Source organism: Adiantum capillus-veneris, chromosome 20 (assembly GCF_014529385.1).
Source record: "Adiantum capillus-veneris isolate H3 chromosome 20, ASM1452938v2, whole genome shotgun sequence".
In the NCBI taxonomy this organism is placed as follows: Eukaryota; Viridiplantae; Streptophyta; class Polypodiopsida; order Polypodiales; family Pteridaceae; genus Adiantum; species Adiantum capillus-veneris.
In genome coordinates, this window is record NC_140950.1 from 79,293,018 (window position 1) to 79,311,707 (window position 18,690).

Below are 18,690 nucleotides of genomic sequence, written 5' to 3' on the forward strand. Positions count from 1 at the left end.
CCAAGACCATGGCAAAGATTATCCTTACTATTGAGATAGACACCATGAGCTGAAGGCAATGATCAACACAAGAACTCTCTCTCTCTCTCTCTCTCTCTCTCTCTCTATATATATATATATATATATATATATATATATATATATATATATATATATATATATATATATATATATATATATATATATATATACAATACTTTTGTCAAATGAAGGATATCATTCCAATTTCCTACCGGTGTTCCTATTTTTATTACCAAACTATCATGGTGTTCCTATTTATATTCATAAATCCTAGCAGCAGAACAAAATGGTTGCATTCAGCAATCGTCGCGGCGTACTTCTCATGATGGCGGCCCTATTAATTGGATGCTCAATCAGGGCTACTTACGACAAGGAGCATGACAACTCACTCGATGTCCCATCGTCACCCAAGAAATCTGGAGGGAATGGAGATGACAACGGCAACGGTGATTACGGAGGCTCGGACGGTCATTGAGGCAATGTCAACGGCAACGGTGATGACAACGATGACGGCAATGGAAATGAAGGCTCATCTAGGCAAAATTCTCATGGAAACCGTTGGTGTGTAGCTAATCCAAGCGCCGACACAAAAGCGTTCCAGGTTGCGTTGGATTATGCCTGTGGCGTTGACGATAGCATCTACAAGTCCATCCAGCCGGGCGAGGCCTGCTTCGAGCCCGACAACCTGGCAGCGCATGCATCGTTTTCCTTCAACGGTTACTAGAAGGGTCGTTGGGATAAACATTTGAAGGTCACTTGTGATTTTGGCGGCACTGCGCTTATTTCAATTACGGATCCCAGTAAATAACATTCTCTCTCTCTCTCTCTCTCATTCATTTTGTTGGGCACGGAATAATAACCCACCCTTCGCTTTCATTGTTTGTAGGCCAGGGTGGATGCCATTTTGATTGATCCATTCTTTTTGCCTTCAACGTTTCGATTTGTTCAGCCTTTGGCTCTCATGGTTGCTTTATGGTTTCATGTAGTTGATACAAGTTCAAGTACTGGTTTTTGGTATTTTGAAGTGGTTGACTGTGATTCCCATTTTGATATGGATAACGTTTTAGCTCTCACTTCCTAAACTTTTATTATTTTTGGATACAGGTTGATGGTCATGCATCTACTCCTAGTCCTACTCTTGTAGCAGTAACATTTGTGTATATTCATAGTGGCTTAAAATTATAGGTAATCACAAGTTCTACAAGTTAATTGCAGTTGTTAGATTATGCATGCTGCTTCTGTGAGATGCATACAGAGAATCACATTTCCTCTTTACTTATTGTTTATTATAGTCTTCAATCTTTTCTAGTTGTTGTGACTGCGTTATTACTGGGTGATTGCTTATGTGCTAACATTGCTTGTTTTAGAGCAGAGGTTGAACATTGCTTATGTACATCTCTTGACAGGCCTACAATCCTTATACAATCATCGGGAATGGTGTTAAGTTTCTCTACTACCTCATCACACCCCCCCCCGCCCCCGCCGGTGTTGATGGTAGACACGATAGCAATAGTCTACATAATACTAGTCACGCAAGTAGTATTTGAATAGGAGATAACAATTGAATTACATTACCCATAATCGACACGAGAAAAGGTATGAAAAGACCCCAAGACCATGGCAAAGATTATCCTTACTATTGAGATAGACACCATGAGCTAAAGGCAATGATCAACACAAGAACTTTCTCTCTCTCTCGCGCTCTCTCTCTCTCTCTCTCTCTCTCTCTCTCTCTATATATATATATATATATATATATATATATATATATACACACAATATTTTTGTCAAATGAAGGATATGATTCCAATTTCCTACCGGTTTTCCTATTTTTATTACCAAACTATCACGGTGTTCCTATTTATATTCATAAATCCTAGCAGCAGAACAAAATGGTCGCATTCAACAATCGTCGCGGCGTACTTCTCATGATGGAGGCCCTATTAATTGGATGCTCAATCAGGGTTACTTACGGCAGGGAGCAGGACAACTCACTTGACTTTCCATTGTCACCCAAGCAATCTGGAGGGAATGGAGATGACAACGGCAACGGCAACGGTGATTATGGAGGCTCGGGTGGTCATTCAGGCAACGGCGATGACAACGACAACGGCAACGAAAATGAAGGCTCATCTTGGCAAAATTCTCATGTAAACCATTGGTGTGTAGCTAATCCAAGTGCCAACACAAAAGCGTTACAGGTTGCGTTGGATTATGCATGTGGTGTTGATGATAGCATCTGCAAGTCCATCTAGCCAGGCAAGGCCTGCTTCGAGCTTGAAAAACTGGCGGCGTGTAACATTTAATGGTCTAAAAAGTTATGTGTAGCGGAAATTAGCATGAACATAGTGGGCATTTCATTAGAATAGATTCCTAATGAGAATTACAAGAGTGCTTGGGTGGAGAGAGCAACAAAAAGAATAACACCTAGTTAGATAGCGTCAACAATACTTTCAAAAGAGAGAGAAATTAAGCTATTGACAACAGTTGAGGACCCGATTTGCATGGATCCGGTCCCCCCCTCCAAAAGGCTTTGTATTATGGTTTGTCCAATCAAGAGAGACATTGTACAATACAATTCTTTGTGTTCCTTCAAGACTAGCTAGTGCAATGAAGATGAAAGCTTCATGCACTAAGCAAAACACTTAATAAACACAAATTTACTTATCCCCGTTTTCAGACCCAAGACCTCACACACCTTCAAAGATGGTGAGAGCTAGCAGTGTATGAGAGTAGATTGAGAGGAAGAAGGAGTATCTTACGAGAAAGATGTACATCTCCTCACATAATCACTTATATTAGCATAGCTTAGCTTAGTAATTAGTTTGGTAGAGGAGATGAGCAGCATTGAAGCTTGGCTCTTGGTTGGATTTGCATCCACATTCCAAGAGAGTGTTGATGTAGGCTTCTATCTCACAAGCTTGGAGTAGGTGATAAGCTTTCCATTAAAGCTTGGGAAGAGATAGTCTTCTCTTTCTTCACACATGAGATTGTGTGAGTGTGTGTGTGATAATGCCTTGCAAAAATCAGCCCCCTCTCTCGCTTGGGCAAGCCCTCTTGCTCAGCCCTCATTGGCCTCCCCAAGTCAAGCCAATGACTTTTAAGCAGCATAAGTGATATCCTTCTGACATGTGTCCCGCTTTCCCCTTTTGTGAGAGATTTAGGTAATTAAATAATTAAACTAAACTCTCATTGGACCCCTTTTCCTCCTGGCCAATAGGAATCAGGCAAGCCATTGGGCTCCTGAATGCTCATTGGACCCCTTGTGAGACTGCCCAATCGTCTTCTAGGAGACTTAATTCTCATTGGTTTCTTTTATTAAATGTTTTTAAATTAATTAACAATTAAACTAGATTTACTCTAGCTTAATTCTCATTGGTCCACTTCAAGGGTCATCCAATAGAAACTGGGCACACCTTGTGGGCATCTGGCCTAGGGAGCTGACATGTGTCCCTCATTCCCTTTGTGTAAAGGGAGCCTGTGTGTGTGTGTGGCTTTCTCTCTCATCCCCTAGAAGAAGGGCTCGCCCCCTCCCATGTAGGGATATGCATTGACTTTGGAGAGCACACAAAGCATCCAATTCCTCCTAAGCTTTAACCCTTTGGACACAACCTTTGAATTTTGGAACGTTAGCATTTTGGAAGTCTTAATGGGTTGAACCTTAGGGTCTTTTTAGCCCATTGTCGCACATGGATCTTTTGCAGATGGCCTCCCCTTTGGATCCCTATTGTGGCTGGTCTGCTAGCTTAACCAATATTCTAGCTTTTTCTCCCCGGGCACTTCCCCACATTAAATGATCAGTTTAATATGAGAAAATCATTTAGGAGAATTAGATATTGATTATTATGACATTACCTCTCTCTTGAAATCATAGTCGTCCTTGACTATGGTGTAGAGAAGATAAAGCATATTCATGAGTCCTTTTCTTAGTGGGTAGAGGATTCCTATGTTACCCTACGACATCATTCCACAATGAATGACTAGTCCATTTGGCGCTTGAGAGCCTTAGACTGCCGCAAGCATGTTTGCAAATTAGTCCTATCAGTCTTCCATAGTAGAGTGACAAGCTCTACTTGGTGGTTGGGAGACGTCGTCTCCGCAAACTTGATCTAAGCATGCATACTACTTCATTTTTGTGCACAATAAAGAAAAAGAGAGTCTTATAAGACAAAAAAAAACTTTGTTCATTTTTTAAATTTTGTACATTTGCTTACTCTTGGGAAGCATTGTAAGCATTGACAAGGTTTAGGTTATCCTTTAATTGTATGCCTTGCATCCATCTAGCATCTTCAAAAGGATAATTCTTAAACTTAATAAGATATCGTCGGATAGTCTTACTGCCTCTTAGTACCTTGTCTTCATGTCGGAGAATGGACTCGGGTTGCAGCACCTCCGCTTGGTCCTCGATCTCCGGTGGGTCTTCAATAGTTAGTTCTTGAGGTGGCTCTCCTTTGTAAGGCTTTAATAGGCTCACATGAAAATCATTGTGTATGAGCCAATGATTGGGCAACTTGAGTTGATAGGCCATCTCATTGATTGACCTAAGAATCTGAAAGGGACCATAGTACCTTTTTGCTAGTTTAGCATAGTACTTTTGGTGGCCCGTAGGATTCTTGCCCTTCGTGTGCCTTAATCTAGCCTTGGGAAACTATAACAAGACCCAATCATTTTCTTTAAAGGCTTGGGCTCTTCTGTGCTTGTCAATAGCAGCCTTTTTCCTTTGCTGTGAGATAGAGATAGCATCCTTAATCTTTTGGAAAGATTCTTGTAGGTCTTGGCTATAATCATCTGTAGCGAAGATCTTCCCATGTACCTTAAGTAGCAAGGGACTTTTTTATCTTCCCTCAATTACCTCGAAAGGTGCTTTTCCCGTGGAAGTATGTACAGTGTTATTGTAGGCATACTCCACTAAGGGTAAGTACTTCTCCCATTGGGATCTTTGATCTACTTCCGTTACATAGGCTTTTAGTAGATCGAGAATGGTTAGGTTAGCTATTTCACTTTGGCCATCCGTTTGTGGATGATAGGCCGAAGAGAAGTTTAGCCTTGTCCCTAAATTCTCAAAGAGACCCTGCCAGAAATTACTGGTCATTCTAGGATCTCTATCTGACACTATGGACATTGGCAAGCCATGTTACTTGAAAATTTGTGAAATGAAGAGGGTTGCCATTTGATGGGCTTTGATAGTCTTCTTGACAGGTATAATATGAGCTTGTTTACTGAACCTGTCTACTATCGCCCATATTCCCGTATTCCCATGGATAGACTTAGGCAATCCAAAGATAAAATCCATGGATATGCTCTCCCATGGTGAATTAGGGATTGGCAAGGGTTGAAGCAATCCAAGTTGCTTCCCTCTATCAAATTTTGTCTTTTGGCATACCACACATTTAGAAACATACTCTTGTATGTTCACTTTCATGGTAGGCCAATAGAAATATGTTTCAATTCCCTTTAAGGTAGATTGAATCCCTCTATGCCCTGCATAAGGTGGAGCATGAGATTCATACATTACTTTCTCATGTAGTGAGTTAGTAACGCATAGTCTATTGCCATAGATAAGATAACCATCTTGTAAGGTAAATGGTTCTTCTTTCTTCCCTAATGCAAGGGCTGAAATCACATCTCTAAAATCGGGATCACTAGCATACTCATCTATCATTGAAGATAGATCATTGTGAGTTGCTATGGAAACCGCATTCACTCTCGGCCGTCTTGAGAGTGCATCAGCTACTTGATTATGCTTGCCAGCAATGTGAGCAATATGAAAATGAAATTGCAAAAGGAAATTTGCCCACCTCATTTGTTTGTCGGAGAGCTTGGTCTGCGTCATGAAGTAATTAAGACTTTGGTGATCCGTTCGAAGAATGAAAGGAGTCCCCAATAAATAGTGCTTCCATGAGTCTAAGGCATGTAGAATTGCAAGGAGTTCCTTTTCGTATATGCCTAGAGCTTGCTCAATAGGGTCGAGCCTTCGACTCTCATAGCCTATGGCGTGCCCTTCTTGGAGCAAAACAGCTCGAAGGCAATCACCACAAGCATCACATTGGACCTCAAATGGTTTTGAGAGATCCGGTAGTGTAAGCACAGATTGAGAGATAAGCTTTTCTTTAAGCTTTTTGAAAGCATTGTTCTCCTTAGTAGACCATGTATACCTAACACTTTTCTTTGTTAGGTCATGTAATGGTCCCGCAATTTGTGAGAACTTTTCTATGAAGCGTCTATAGTATGCACGCATACCTATAAAGCTTCTTAGTTCATGAAGATTCCTTGGTTTAGGCCATCCTTTTATCACCTCTAACTTTGATGGATCCATTTGGATGCCATCTTGAGAGATAATATGACCTAAATACTGAATCTCTTGCAAGAAAAATTCACTTTTCTTTCGATTAACATAAAGTTTATTCTCTCTCAAAACTTGAAATATTACCTGGAGGTGTTGCTTGTGTTCCTCCAATGAATTAGAGTAGATGATAATATCATCAAAGAACACTCCAGTGAAGGTTCGATGAGGCCTGAACAACTTCTCCATCAAGCGGTTGAATGTGGCTGGTGCATTGGTCAAGCCAAAAGGCATGACAATGTATTCGTAAAGACCAAATGTGGTGCGAAATGCGGTCTTTACAATGTCTTGATCAACTATCCTTATTTGATGATAGCCACTTTTTAGGTCAATCCTACTGAAGTAGGTCGATCCTTGTAGCTTATCAAATAGGTCTTCTACCCGTGGAACGGGAAACCTTTTCTTGATAGTGATCCTATTTAGTGCTCTATAGTCGACACACATACAATATGTGCCATCTTTCTTTTGCACTAATAGCACAGGTGAGCAAAATGGAAATGAGCTTGGCCTAACCATACCCTTCTCAACTAACTCATGCACTTGCCGCATAATCTCCTCTTGTTGAGCTTGAGAAACTCTATAAGGAGGTTTGTTAGGCGGTGAACTTCCTGGAAGAAGTTCAATTGCATGGTCATCATTACCTCGTTTAGGAAGTAGCTCACAAGGGATGTCGTCAATAAAAACATCTTGAAACCCCTTGAGAAAATTGGATAACTCTAATTCCTTTTGGTTGCTTTTATTTTCTTTTGTTAAAGCATTAGGTTCATTATGAGAATCTTTAACAAAAATCATGTACACGGAAATAGAGCTCTTTATTGACTTGTTGAAAGCTGGTGTATGTACAATGGGGATAGTGTTACCCATTTCCTTAGCATCTATGTACATGTCTTTTTCCCTGAACTTAAAGGAGATTCTCCTTTCAGGAAATTTAACATCAGAAGCCAGGCGGTCAAACCATGGTGCCCCTAGGATTACATCCTCATGCTTGAGAGGAGAGATAAAGAAGTCCTCTTTGTCCACATAGCCTTGGACATGAAGCCTCAATTTCCGGATTAAGGGAGTGACTGAAGCTTCTTGCCCCTTGAAGGCACTGTCTGCGGGTAGGACATCTCCCATCTCGTAGGATTGTATGCCTAGCTTGGTGGCCAACTCTATAGATAGAAAATTGTGAGTATAACCAGGGTCAAAGAGAATAAAAGCATCATGTTCTCTTACCTTTCCCGAGGCATGGCATAGAGGAGATCCTTTGTGATGAGTTTGGTGAGTCTCCTCCTCTTGGATTTCAACCAAGGAAGCTCTAGGAGGATCTTGGCGGTTGTTCTTTTGGGGACAAGTGTGGTACGCATGCCCTTGTTCACCGCACTTGAAACACCGGTTATCCTTGCGATAATGCTCAAGCTCTTCAGGAGAGAGTTTGTTCTTACCTTTGTAAACTCCCTTCTCTTTAGCTTTGTTGGAGTTGCCCTTAGAGGACTTTTGGACTTATTATTTTCCGGGGGCTTATTATTTCTTTTAGCCCTTGTTTGGAAATTGATTCGAGAGGCCACCATAGTATGGTGTATTACCGCCGATATGGTATGTGGCCTTTGGGAGTTGACATACTCCGCCATTTCTTCGGTTAAGCCAGCACAAAATTGTTGATTTTTCTCTCCAAAATCCAACTTTTTGAAGATAGTGGATTTGAGTTGTAGGTCCCAAAACTTGTCTACATATTTGTGGATGGATTCATTGGGAGAGAGATTTAGGCTTCGCCATTCGGTGAGTACCTTGTCTTTGGCATCAGTGGCGAAAAACTGCTTCATAATGGAAGATCTTAAAGCTTTCCATGTTCGTGGAGCTTCACCGTTGGCTCGTAGGCTAGACCACCATTGTCTGGCGGACTTTTGAAAGTGCATAGCTACATGGCATAGCTTAGAGGACTCCATGAAGCCCTCATCTCCAAACGCCGCATCGAATTGCTGGATAAAGGCCAAGACTTTGTCCGTAGCACCAAAGGTGCCATCATAGGTAAGGAAAGAAATGCTCTTCCCTCCCTCTTTGAATTTCTTCAGCTTGGACGACCTCTTCCATGCGGCATAGGATTTCCTATGGCCTCTTCTTTTTGATGGTTCAAAGGTTGCACCATCACTTTCTTTAGAAGGTGAAGAATTTAAAGAAGATGGAGAAGAGGGTGACCTCTTTCTCGCCTTTTTCTTGTCTTGATCTTTGTCGTCTTCACCATCACTTTCATAAGAGGAAGAGGATGAAGAAGATGGAGAAGAGGGTGTCCTCTTTCTCGCCTTTTTCTTCTCTTGCTTTTTATCATCCCTCTTTGAATTGTGGTGAGGAGAAGAATATGATGGTCTTCTCCGCTTTGGTGGTGATGGAGAGCGTTTAGCCCGCCGTCTTCGTGGATCCATCTCCGCCGAGGTGGCGGGAGACTCGCTTCTTTCTCGTTCCTTTGGTGGAGTCTCTTGAGTTCTCCTTTGGGAAGGAGATGCATCATCAAGAAGTAAATTCTTGATCCCTTCATATGGATTCTCTTCTTCTTCCCAAATCGGAGAGAGACCTCTTTTGATAGTCTCATAAGGAGGCTTCCTAGGTGTTCTCTCGTCATGGTGATGAGCTTGGAGAATCCCGTGAGCACGGAGCTGCCGTTGCACTTCACTTTGGAGAGATGGATTGCCCATGGCTTGTTGAAGCCTAGAAACAAGATAGTTAACAAGCATTGAAGCATCATTAGTAGCTTGCTCATGAGCAAAATCAAAGTTATCAACATTAATTTCACTCTCTTTACTATTGTTAGCCATTCTAACAACTTTTAGGTGTAAACCTTTTAGGTGTACTTTGGCACTTCAAGCCCTAGTTTCTACTCCTCTTTACCCCTTTAGAAAAAGCACTCAAGCTACTGTATCCGCGGCTCGAATACCATTAATTGCAAGGAATAGAAGAGAGGGTCTTTCGACACCAAAATAGCATCGGCTCCTGTCAAGCTTCTAATAGCTCAATAGTGGTTAAGCCGTAGGCAAGCCCCATAGGACTCACTATTAAGACCATAGCTCTCGACGGTGATGCCCCGTTAACTGCACGAAGGCAGGCGCACTGCAAGGTTGAAAAATCCCTATTCTACTTACTCACAGGCAATTAATAATACCAACCATTTATAGCTAGCTTGAGGACCTCCCTTCTTGAGCAAGAAAAGAGAAACCTTGTGCTCTGATACCAATGTAACATTTAATGGTCCAAAAACTTATGTGTAGCAGAAATTAGCATGAACATAGTGGAAATTTCATTAGAATAGATTCCTAATGAGAATTACAAGAGTGCTTGGGGGGAGAGAGCAACAAAAAGAATAACACCTAGTTAGATAGCATCAACAATACTTTCAAAAGAGAGAGAAATTAAGCTATTGACAACAGTTGAGGACCGGATTTGCATGGAGCCGGTCCCCCCTGCAAAAGGCTTTGTATTATGGTTTCTCCCATCAAGAGAGACATTGTACAATACAATTCTTTGTGTTCCTTCAAGACTAGCTAGTGCAATGAAGATGAAAGCTTCATGCACTAATCAAAACACTTAATAAACACAAATTTAATTATCCCCGTTCTCAGACCCAAGACCTCACACACCTTTGAAGATGGTCAGAGCTAGCAGTGTATGAGAGTAGATTGAGAGAAAGAAGGAATATCTTACGAGAAAGATGTACATCTCCTCACATATTCACTCATATTAGCATAGATTAGCTTAGTAATTAGTTTGGTAGAGGAGATGAGCATGCATTGAAGCTTGGCTCTTGGTTGGATTTGCATCCACATGCCAAGAGAGTGTTGATGTAGGCTTCTATCTCACAAGCTTGGAGTAGGTGATAAGCTTTCCATTAAAGCTTGGGAAGAGGTAGTCTTCTCTTTCTTCACACATGAGATTGTGTGAGTGTGTGTGTGATAATGCCTTGCAAAAATCAGCCCCCTCTCTCTCTTGGGCGAGCCCTCTCGCTATTTGCTCTTGCTGAGCCCTCATTGGCTCTCCCCAAGTCAAGCCATTGACTATTAAGCAGCATAAGTGATAGCCTTTTGACATGTGTCCCCCTTTCCCCTTTTGTGAGAGATTTAGGTAATTAAATAATTAAACTAAACTCTCATTGGACCCCTTTGCCTCCTGGCCAATAGGAATCAGGCAAGCCATTGGGCTCCTGAATGCTCATTGGACCCCTTGTGAGACTGCCCAATAGTCTTCTAGGAGACTTAATTCTCATTGGTTTCTTTTATTAAATGTTTTTAAATTAATTAAACTAGATTTACTCTAGCTTAATTCTCATTGGTCCACTTTAAGGGTCATCCAATAGAAACTGGGCACACCTTGTGGGCATCTGGCCTAGGGAGCTGACATGTGTCCCTCATTCCCTTTGTGTAAAGGGAGCCTGTGTGTGTGTGTGTGGCTTTCTCTCTCATCCCCTAGAAGAAGGGCTCGCCCCCTCCCATGTAGGGATATGCATTGACTTTGGAGAGCACACAAAGCATCCAATTCCCCCTAAGATTTAACCCTTTGGACACAACCTTTGAATTTTGGAACGTTAGCATTTTGGAAGTCTTAATGGGCTGAACCTTAGGGTCTTTTTAGCCTATTGTTGCACATGGATCTTTTGCAGATGGCCCCCCCATTGGATCCGTATTTTCCCTCCTTTGGATCCCTACTGTGTCCGCTCTGCTAGCTTAACCAATATTCTAGCTTTTTCTCCGTGGCACTTCCCCAAATTAAATGATCAGTTTAATATGAGAAACTTAGATATTGATTATTATGACAGGGCACATGGGTCTTTTTCCTTCAACGGTTACTGAAAGGGTCGCCGGGATAAAAATTTGAAAGTCACTTGTGATTTGGCGGCACTGTGCTTATTTCAATTACGGATCCCAGTAAATAACATTCTCTCTCTCTATCTCTCTCATTCATTTTGTTGTGCACCGAATAATAACCCACCGTTCGCTTTCTTTGTTTGCAGGCCAGGGTGGATGCCATTATGATTGATCCATTCTTTTTGCCTTCAACGTTTCGATTTGTTCAGCCTTTGGCTCTCATGGTTGCTTTATGGTTTCATGTAGTCGATACAAGTTCAAGTACCAGTTTTTGGTATTTTGTAGTGGTTGATTGCGATTCCCAATTAGATATGGATAACGTTTTAGCTCTCACTTTCACAACTTTTTTTAGTTTTGGATACAGGTTGATGGTCATGCATCTACTCCTACTCCTACTCTCGTAGCAGTAACATTTGTGTATATTCATAGTGGCTTAAACTTATAGGTAATCACAAGTTCTACAAGTTATTTGCAGTTGTTAGATTGTGCATGCAGGTTTTGTGAGATGCATATAGAGCATCATATTTCCTCTTTACTTACTATTTATTCTAGTCTTCAATATTTTCTACTTGTTGTGACTGGGTTAGTACTTGGTGCTTCCTTATGTGCTAACTTTGCTTGGTTTAGAGTAGAGGTTGAACATCGCTTATGTACATCTCTCAGCATGCCTACAATCCTTATACAATCGTCGGGAATGGTGTTAAGTTTCTCTAGCCCCCCCCAAACCTCCCCGTGTTGATGGTAGACATGATAGCAGTAGTCTACATGATACTAGCCACGCAAGTAGTATTTGAATAGGAGATATCAATAGATATTTATTACCCATAATCAACACGAGGAAAGGTGTGAAAAGACCGCAAGACCATGGCCAAGATGATCCTTACTATTGAGATAGACACCATGAGCTGAAGGCAATGATCAACACAAGAACTCTCTCTCTCTCTCTCTCTCTCTCTCTCTCTCTCTATATATATATATATATATATATATATATATATATATTTATATATATATACACACACACACACACACACACACACACAATACTTTTGTCAAATGAAGGATATCATTCCAATTTCTTACTAGTGTTCATATTTATACTACCAGACTATCATGGTGTACGAGGTCCTCTATGATTGCACACGGATTTCATGAATGTAAAGGTCCTTATGTTCCTATAACACTCGATATTTCTAGTTCCCAAGGTCTTCATGAAGGTGTTTATTCATATAGTTATTGAGGATTGACCTAAACCAAATACCAAGATGCTAAAGCTTATCACACACAAAAGCAATTTTTTTCAAATGAGATCCAATCATCCAAATAATATTATCCATTATTGGTCCCATCTAAACGATCACGTTTACATTAGGCTGCCTAGTGGGAGCTCTTTTTCAAATATTGGAATGTTTCTTTCCCTTTTTCCCATCTTCACCCAGCAAGCATAACCTTGTTGACTATTACACCCCATGTTATCAATAACAGAGTTATGAAACCATTGTATTTCATTGTTACCGACATTGAAATTATGGAAGTGTTTATTTACCAATGATCATGTTCATAATTGTAGTTTGTAGTAGTTAATAGGGCGGTGTTATCGTTTAAACCCTATAATGTACTGCAAAAGTAGCAATCAATTGGAAGTTGGTTCAGCCTTTTAACGATGACAAGTGAAGAATGCTATCTTATCATAGACTTGCTTTTGTGACCACTTTTGTAATTTCTATCTAATGCTAAGCTATCCCATGTGGATTTTGCCCTGATTCATTCGTAAATTCATGCTCTTAAATGTTATTAACACATCTATACAAGCTTAGAATTGGAGTACCGTTGTCAGGAGTTTTTTGGAGCAAGGGATTGCGCATATGTACATATACATGCATGGTGCATCAAATAAAGAACAACCCATTTTTCAGAGCCAAGGGTGCGACAAACCCCAAACCTCACAAAGAATACTAGGGAGCTTTGTTGCGGCCAAGGAGGGTGGAAATAGTCCAGTGTACACCCCCTCCCCCCCCTCCCCAAAAAAAAAAAAAAAAAAAGCTCGTTGCATAACCTAACTCAAAAATTGGGATCGCCTCTAGGCAAAATTCTTGACGGCATGCACATGGCATTTGACAAACAAAGTCATGTAGATGGTTTCCAATGGGGATACAATAAGGATTCTTATTATGAGAACATTGTCATAATTATTTTTAGCAAGGACAATCTGGATTTCAACCAAGCATGCATATCTTTAATTGAATACTATCAATGTCAAAGAAAACATAATTCTATTTAAGATGCAGCTATGATTTTACAAAAAGAATCTATGTCACAACATGTAAAATGGGCTTTTAATATTTCAAGGCTTCCATTTCAACAATTAAGCCGTAGATAGATATCTCGGTGGTAGTTACCTCCATCTCAAAGTTCCTAGCAAGCATTGTTCCTAGTGTAACAGATATGTGTTAGCAAATAAGCCGTAGCTAAATAGATAATTGAGTAGATTACTTAATGGAGAGAGACAGATTTACATACACGTGATTATAGAGTAGAGAGTGAGAGAGTACACACGATATACGTGGTTCACCCAATGTGGGCTACGTCCACGGGAAAGCAGCCACTCAATGGCTTTAGTACTTCAAAACAAGAAGTAGTTTACAAAGGGATTATGCCCTTAATGGAGCTCCCGACTTGCTGCACTCTCACCACCTCACACTCACCTTATTGCATCAACTTCACACTATGAAATGTGTGTAGAAATGGCCTCCTTTTATAGGCCAAAAGGGTTGCCCTCTCTTATGAGAGGCAGCCATGTGTAGCCGCCCTTGTGTGAATAAGTCCAAAACGGACCCTCCAATCCGCCCATGTGTGGCCGCCCTTGAGAAGACAAGTCCGCTTTTGAATTCGGCCACCGGCCACCGGCCATTGACTACAGGCCACCGGCCAACCGATGGTTGTTTTCCAACCACTTTCCAGCTGCCGTCCGGCCATAATATTCCGGTGAGGCGGTGAGGGGATAAAAAGCATCGGGGGCTTCCGCCCCCGAGGCCCCTAAAGTTGCCCCTGATTTTTTACTGTGAAAATTTTGGTTTCCGGTGAGTGATTTTTCTTCACGCACGATGGCTTCTCCTCATAATGGGGCCTTACAAATGTGCGCTTTTACCACAGAAAATTACAAGGGTAAATCAGGCTCCATACTTAACAATATGGTCATACCAAAGATGATTGGTGGATACATCAATATGCCAAAGAGTTAAACATTATCACAAACCAACCATTGTCTATCAACAGATTCCATTTCTTCTTTGTATGATTGTTTTGGAAAATTTGATCATCGCACACACATATGCTTTAAACTTTAGTTTGATGGAGATCAAAATAGAGCATATGCTATTGAACATCGTGATAGCATTTTACAAGAAATAAACTATGTTTTATGTCCGGTTCCTCTGGAAAGAATACTTCATGTAGGTGATTGTTCAATTCTTATTATTATTCTAGTGCTATAAAAAATATGACATATCAATGTAAGAGGATAAACAAATATCATTTTGTAGTTATGAAGAGTACTCTTATCTTGGTACACTATCGAGATTTAATCATACTAGATGCCAAATTGGCAAAAGATGGACTGATTATTTAAATTGTCCCTCGTAACAATAATCTCTCTTAATGATGCTACAGTAAATGTTGTCACTAATCCAAGTGATCATGAGTGTAATGTATGGCATCACCACCTTGTATATCGATTTCTTCAAACTCCTTGACCTCCATCTTGTTGTAATCTTATACATGGCATGGATACTAAAGCTCTCCCTCACAACAAAATCTCTAACTTTTGTGCCCTTGAAAAACATAATTATAAACCCTTATGTCCCTCTCAAGTGCAATTCGTTCTCACAATCTTTAAGATTTGTTTTTTATTGATATTTGTGGATCTTTGCCTTCAGATTAGTCATGGTATACATTTTTTTATATGGTTAAACAAAGATCTAATGTGTTATCTACTTTAAAAAGATTTCACAAGGTTGCAACAATTCAAACGGGATATCATCTCAATAAATTTCACAGTGACGATGGTGGACAATAAATTTCACACGATAATGATATTGTACTAAACAAGATATTCATCATAAACATACTATTCCATATTGGCCTCAACAAAATGGTGTTTCTCAACAAAATAATCGTACAATCCTAATTTATTTTGGGTTATCTCATGCTTTCTTGGTTGAAGTTATCTTTATAGACATATCTTTCTATAACCATCTTCCCACTATTGCTCCTTCTAGTAAGAAACCCATCATAGCATTGAAGGAAAAATCCCTTCAATATCTCATTTTTGAAACTTCGGATGTATTTCTTCAAAGATATGCAAATAAAGCATAAGGATCTTGGACTCAAAGATATTTTTTTGGGACATAATTTTCACACTTCCAAAGGCTACATAATCTTCATTCTCTAAGAAAGTATTAGTAAACCTTGATGCTACTTTCAATGAACAACTTTTGGGAGGTATATTGTCCATGGACGATTTTCATGATATCAAATCTTTGCTTCTGGTTATTCCATTCTTTAATGATGGTGAATCTTTTCCAAAGAGGAGCTTTCCATTTTAGAATCATCAATTATAAACGTTACAAATGATGATATACATAATTTTGTCTATATGCTGATTGATTTTGAGCATTGTTCGTCATGTTTATGATGAATATATCATTGATAGGTCTCTTTCTAATTTTGAACATTAGTCATTAATCACAACAAGCACCTCAATTACTTGAAGCACCTCAAGCTCAGTCCTAGCTTGCCTAAGGTCTAAAGTACCTAATGGTCCTAGGTCTTAGGACTTTTAACACTAATATTTAGAGGCTTTAATGAACCTAACCTAAGGTCTTTTAAGCTCCATTAGATGCACATTTCTCTTTGATAGACTATCCCCTTTTGGACCCCTATTGAGATGTAACCATCTCCATTGTTGGTCCCATGATGAGATAAGTCTAGAAGCACTTATTGCACATGGCTCTTTGGTAGACCGTCTCCTTTTGGACCCATATTGATATGCAACCATCTCTCCTGTTGGTCCCTACTGAGATAGGTCTAGAAGCACATATCTATATACTAACTCATTCTTCTTTTATCTTTCCATACTAAATGATCAATTTAATATGAGAAAATCATTTGGTAAAGTTAGATATTAGATTTTAGGACAAGAATGATGAGCATTTTGTATGCAAATGTAGGGCTTATGATGATCTTGTAGGGCCTTCTTCTTTTGCTAGTCTCTAGCTACTCTCTACCCTTGTATACCTTCTCTTTTCCTTTACGAGCTCTCGTCTCTTGCTCAATCTCTGCTTTTCTTTCATCTCTTTCTATTCTATTGGCCAAAATCTCAACATCCTGCTTATCTACTCCAATGATATTCATTCTAGGGACTTCACCACCTTCTAGCGGAGCTACTTGCACTACAATCTTGACCACCTACTCTTTGTAGCCATTGAACTACCATTGATATCTCCCTCTATCAAGCAAGGAGTAAATAGAACCTCTTTCTCTCAGTGGTTGGGGGAAATCCACTGCATAATGAACCTCTTTTCCACAATTGTAACACCTTCTCCACAATGGCCTCATCCTTCCTCTTGCTCCTCTCGGTGGTCCTTCATCCATCATGCTTAGATGCAGCTTGTGCATTTTCTTGGATAGATCATGCAATTTTGTGTAACAAATACTACACCTTGGTTCCGATGGTTCTCATCATGAACAACCTCTCATGGAATCTGAGGTTGGGTAGGAGCCACTTCTTCATAGCTCAACACACCCTGCTCAATATTCTTTTTGGTCTTCCTTCTCTTTTCCCTTACAATCACCAATGCTCCATTGTAATTCTTCGGTCTTTCAAAGTTGACCTTTTCCCTCACTTTAGGAACTTTTCTAGCTTGAAGTAATCACCATTAGCCAGCTGCATGTCTACCGCTAACTTTGCAAAACATGCTTCAAAACAATTAAAAAATACACTAAAATCCTCAGTTACGTGGTGTGTCAGAGCTTTAAGCTTTGCATCCATTTTGATCGGAGATGTTTTCCTGCAAAAATCATATAGAAAATGCACCCGTATAGCCGGTCAAGCATGCCTTAGCTCACCCTTTAATGATTCTTACCACACCTTACCTTTATTGCGCATCACCAATGGAAAAGACTACATCCTGTTGTCCTGCTTAGGCATATACATGAGCATTATATACAACTTAAAGTCGACGATCCACTCCTCTAGACTCTCTTCACCTGTTGGTGTAATGGAATTGATATTTTTTTATTTACTCCAGTTGATAGGTGGAAAAGCTTGATCGAGCTATGGACTATGCAAAAGAATATACATTATGTACATTTTATTATTCAAGTGTTCTTTATGAGCTATGAACTTTATCGTGTCTGGCCGAGCAATCTATACTCACTTTGAGCCTTTCAAAAATCTAGAAATAAATACGTGCAAGAGGAAAATGCTCTCTCTTGCACGGGGGGAGATTTCACCTCTTCTCTCCTCTCCTCTCTTGTCTCTTGCTGTCCGTATGTAGCACTCCACTCTAGGAGGTGCATCAAACTTGCTTTCTTACTATCTGTTACTCTATGTCTCTCTCTATTTGCGTAAAACATTGATTTTATGCTCACATAATCTGCCAGGCATGCAAATCTATTTGTTTTGTGGACTGTCATATGTAGTTTTGAATATTTTGCAGTGCCTTCTCTCCCTCCGGCTGTAGTTGTGGCATCAGAGCAATAGGCAGCGCCTCCAAAAACTACAGAACTTGGATATACTGATCGAGCTAAGTGATTTTTTTTCATTCTCTTGCTTTGAAAATACTCTTGATTAATAAAGATTATAGAGGAGCATTAATCACATGGGATAGCCAATAGCTTCTTAATTTGTTATACTCGTATTTTTTCTCTATATTTAAAAGTATATATCTACACAAAAGAAGAGGTATACTTATGTTTCTTTAAAATATATATATATAAATAACATTAAATATGTATAGATTTTTAAAGTTTAATTATAGTAGCTAGTTCTAATGCCTTATTTGTGACCGAATCATAGAGAGTATAGTATTGATTGTTTGGGGTTGTAGAATAGAAAAAGACACTTTTAGTGTAAACCGGATTTTGGTGAGACATGCACAAAGAAGTTGAGAAAATTGCATGAGGATAGTTTTAAGATTTGGGGAAGAAACACCAACAGAAGAATTGGAGATGTCTTTACCAGCATAAAAGAAAAACCCCCACGATCCAAACTCAAAAAGGAAAGAGAAGAAGCGCTGCCGAGACGAAGACTAAAGAGGAATGTTGAAAAAATAATGGAAACCATCCCCATGCAACCTTCAAGGTCTCCCTTAATCAAAATATCTATGGGCTAGGCTAAAAGTGGCAATTTAGACAAGCCTTGAGGCTTTTGGATCGACTTACCAACTCACTCTCTCTCTCTCTCTCTCTCTCTCTCTCTCTCTCTCTCTCTCTCTC

The 18,690-nt window shown here is 39.9% G+C and overlaps 1 pseudogene; it reads left to right on the forward strand.

Annotated features, from left to right (window-relative positions):
- The first annotated feature begins 307 nt into the window (after positions 1-307).
- On the forward strand, positions 308-11,365 carry LOC147432805 (uncharacterized; annotated as a pseudogene).
- Positions 11,366-18,690: the final 7,325 nt, after the last annotated feature.